Source organism: Heloderma suspectum, chromosome 15, assembly GCF_057233095.1.
Source record: "Heloderma suspectum isolate Gila_16-S chromosome 15, 16-S_ref, whole genome shotgun sequence".
NCBI classification, from domain to species: Eukaryota; Metazoa; Chordata; class Lepidosauria; order Squamata; family Helodermatidae; genus Heloderma; species Heloderma suspectum.
Genome location: NC_139472.1, coordinates 24710001 through 24715000, shown reverse-complemented (window position 1 = coordinate 24715000; position 5000 = coordinate 24710001).

The following is a 5000-nucleotide window of genomic DNA, read 5'->3' as shown; positions in this document are numbered from 1 at the left end:
CCAACCCTGACCCTAACCCTAACCCCAACCCTAAACCTAACACTAACACTTACCCTAACCCTGACCCCAACCCTAACCCTAACCCTAACCCTAACTCCAACCCTAACCCTAACCCTAAATCTAACCCCTACCGCAACCCTAACACTACCCTAACCCTAACCCTGACCCTAACCCTAACCCTAACCACAACCCTAACCCTAACCCTAACCATAACTCAACCCTAACCCTAACCCTAACCCCAACCCTAACCCTAACTCAGACCATAACCCTAAATCCAAACCTAACCCTAACACTAACCCTAACACCAAACCTAACCCTAACCCTAACCCTAACCCCAAACCTAACCCTAACCCCAACCCTAACCCTAACTCTAACCCTAACCCTAACCCCAACCCGAACCCGAACCCTAACCCCAACCCTAACCCTAACCCTAACCCTATCCCCTACTTTAACCCTAACCCTAAACCTAACCCTCACCCTCACCCTAACCCCAACCCTAACTCAACCCTAACCCTAACCCTAACTCTAACCCCAAACCTAACCTTAACCCTAACCCAGACCCTAACCCTAAATCCAATCCTAACCCTATCCCTAACCCTAACCCTAACTCAACCCTAACCCTAACTCTAACCCCAAACCTAACCCTAACCCAGACCCTAACCCTAAATCCAACCCTAACCCTAACCCTAACACTAACCCCTAAACTAACCCTAACCACAAACCTAACCCTAACCCAGACCCTAACCCTAAATCCATGCCTAACCCTAACACTAACCGTAACCCCAAACCTAACCCTAACCCCAACTCTAACCCTAACCCTCACCCTAAACCCAGCCCTAACCCTAACCCTAACCCCTACCCTAACCCTAACCCTAAACCTAACCCTAAACACTAACATAACCCTAACCCTAACCCCAAACCTAACCCCAACACTAACCCCAACCCTAACCCCAATCCTAACCCTAACCCTAACCCTAAACTAAACCCAACCCTAACCCTAACACTAACCCTAACCCTAACCCTAACCCCAACCCCAACCCGAACCCCAACCCTAACCCCGACCCTAACCCAAACCCTAACCCTAACCTTGACCCTGACCCTAACCCTAACCCTAACCCTAACCCCAACCCCAACACTAAACCTAACCCGAACCCGAACCCTAACCCTAACACTAACCCTAACCAAACCCTAACCCCACCCTAACCCTAACCCTAACCTTAACCCTAACCCTAACCGCAACCGTAACCCTAACCCTAACCCTAACCCTAACCCTAACCCGAACTCAACCCTAACCCTAACCCTAACCCTAACCCTTACCGCAACCCTAACCCTAACCCTAACACTAACCCAGACCCTAACCCTAAATCCAACCCTAACCCTAACACTAACCCTAATCCCAAACCTAACCCTAGCCCTAACCCCACACCTAACACTAACCCTAAGCCTAACCCTAACCCCAACCCTAACCCTAACCCTAACGCTAACCCCAACACTACCCCAAACCTAACCCCAAACCAAACCATAACCCTAACCCTAACCCAAACCTACCCTAACCCTAACCCTAACCCTAACCCTAACCCTAACCCTGACCCTGACCCTAACCACAACCCTAACCCTAACCCTAACCCTAAGCTTAACCCTAACCCTAACCCTAACCCCAACCCTAACCCTAACCCCAACCCTAACCCTAACCCTAACCCTAACCCTAACCCAACCCTAACCCTAACCCTAACCCTAACCCCAAACCTAACCCTAACCCCAACCCTAACCCTAAGCCTAACCCTAACCCAGCCCTATTCCTAACCCTAACCCTAAACCTAAACCTAACCCTAACAGCTACCCTAACCCTAACCCTAAACCTAACCCCAACACTAACCCCAACCCTAACCCAAATCCTAACCCTAACCCTAACCCTAACCCTAACCCTAAACTAAACCCAACCCTAACCCTAACACTAACCCTAACCCTAATCCTAACCCTAACCCTAACCCCAACCCCAACCCTAACCCCAACCCTAACCCCGACCCAAACCCAAACCCTAACCCTAACCCTAACCTTGACCCTGACCCTAACCCTGACCCTAACCCTAACCCCAACCCCCACCCCAACACTAAACCTAACCCGAACCCGAACCCTAACCCTAACCCTAACTCTAACCCTAACCCAAGCCTAACCCAAGCCTAACCCTATCCCTAACCTTAACCCTAACCCTAACCCCAACCCTAACCCTAACCCTAACCCCAACCCCAACATTAAACCTAATCATAACCCCAACCCTAACCCTAACCCTAACCCCAACCCTAAACCTAACACTAACCCTAACCCTAACCCTAACCCTGACCCCAACCCTAACCCTGACCCTAACCCTAACCCCAACCCCAACACTAAACCTAATCCTAACTCCAACCCTAACCCTAACCCTAACCGTAACCCCAACCCTAAACCTAACACTAACCCTAACCCTAACCCCAAACTGAACCCTAACCCCAACCCTAACCCCTTCCCTAAACCTAACCCGAAACCTAACCCTTACCCTGACCCTAACCCTAACCCTAACCCTAACCCTAACCCAACCCTAACCCTAACCCTAACCCCAACCCTAACCCTAAACCTAACCCAGACCCTAACCCTAAATCCAACCCTAACCCTAACACTAACCTAACCCCAAACCTAACCCTAACCCTAACGGTAACCCTAACCCCAACCCTAACCCTAACCCGAACCCGAACCCCAGCCCAAACCCTAACCCTAACCCTAACCCTAACCCTAACCCTAACCCCTACCCTAACCCTAACCCTAACCCTAAACACTACCCTAACACTAACCCTAAATCCAACCCTAACCCCAACACTAACCCCAACCCTAACCCTAACCCCAATACTAACCCTAACCCTATCCCTAACCCAACACTAACCCTAACCCTAACCCTAACCCTAACCCCAAACCTAATCCTAACCCTAACCCTAACCCCAACCCCAACACTAACCCTAACCCTAACCCCAACCCTAACCCTAACCCTAACCCAACCCTAACCCAACCCTAAACCTAACCCTAACCCTAACCTTAAACCTAACCCTAACCCCAACCCTAACCCTAACCCTAACCCTAACCCTAACCTTAACCCTAACCCCAACCCCAACCCCAACCTTAAACCTAACCCTAACCCTAACCCTAACCCCAACCCTAAAACTAACACTAACCCTTACCCTAACCCTGACCCCAACCCTAACCCTAACCCTAACCATAACCCCAACCCTAATCCTAACCCTAAACCTAACCCCTACCCCAACCCTAACTCTACCCTAACCCTAACCCTGACCCTAACCCTAACCACAACCCTAACCCTAAGCCTAACCCTAACCCCTACCCTAAGCCTAACCCTAACCCTAACCCTAACCCTAACCACTACCCTAACCCTTACCCTAACCCTAACCTCAACACTAACCCCAACCATAACTCAACCCTAACCCTAACCCCAACCCTACCCCTAACCCAGACCGTAACCCTAAATCCAACCCTAACCCTAACACTAACCCTAACGCCAAACCTAACCCAAACCCTAACCCTAACCCCAAACCTAACCCTAACCCTAACCCTAACTCTGACCACCACCCTAACCCTAACCCTAACCCTAACCACTACCCTAACCCCAACCCTAACCCTAACCCTAACCTCAACACTAACCCCAACCCTAACACCAACCCTAACCCTAACCCTAACCCTAAACTTAACCCAACCCTAACCCTAACACTAAACCTAACCCCTACCCCAACCCGAACCCTAACCCCGACCATAACCCTAGCCCTAACACTAACCCTGACCCTGACCCTGACCCTAACCCTAACCCTAACCATAACCAGAACCCTAACCCTAACCCTAACACTAACACTAACCCTAACCCCAACCCGAACCCTAACCCCAACCCTAACCCCGACCCTAAACCTAACCCGAACCCTAACCCTGACCCTGACCCTAACCCTAACCCTAACACTAACCCTAACCCTAACCACTACCCTAACCCTAACCATAACCCCAACCCCAACACCAAACCTAATCCTAACCCCAACCCTAACCCTATCCCTAACCCCAACCCTAAACCTAACACTAACCCTAACCCTAAACCTGACCCCAACCCTAACCCTAACCCTAACCCAAACCAAAACCGAATCCCTAACCCTAACCCTAAACCTAAGCCCTACCCCAACCCTAAGACTACCCTAACCCTAACCCTAACCCTGACCATGACCCTATCCCCACCCTAACCACAACCCTAACCCTAACCCTAAACCTGACCCTAACCCTAACCCTAACCATAACTCAACCCTAACCCTAACCCTAACCCCAACTCTAACCCTAACCCAGACCCTAACCCTAAATCCAACCCTAACCCTAACACTAACCCTAACCCTAACCCTAACCCTAACACTAACCCCAAACCTAACCCTCACCCTAAACCTAACCCTAACACTAACCCCTACCCTAACCCTAACCCTAACCCTTACCAATACCCTAACCCTAACCCTAACCCCAACACTAAACCCAACCCTAACCCTAACCCTAACCCTAAACTTTACCCAACCCTAACCCTAACACTAACCCTAACCCCTACCCGAACACGAACGCTAACCCCGAACCTAACCCTAACCCTAACCCGAACCCTGACCCTGACCCTTACCCTAACCCTAACCCTAACCCTAACCACAACCCTAACCCTAACCCTAACCCTAACCCTAACCCCATGCTTAACCCTAACCCTAACCCTAAAACTAACCCTAACCCTAACTCAACCCTAACCCTAACCCTAACCCTAACCCCAACCCTAAACCCTACGCTAACCCCAACCCTAACCCTAACCCTAACCCTAAACACAACCCTAACCCTAACCCTAACCCTGATCCCAACCCCAACACTTACCCTAAGACTAACCCTAACCCTGGCCCTGACCCTAACCCTAACCCTAACCCTAACCCTAACCCTAACCCTAAACTAAACCCAACCCT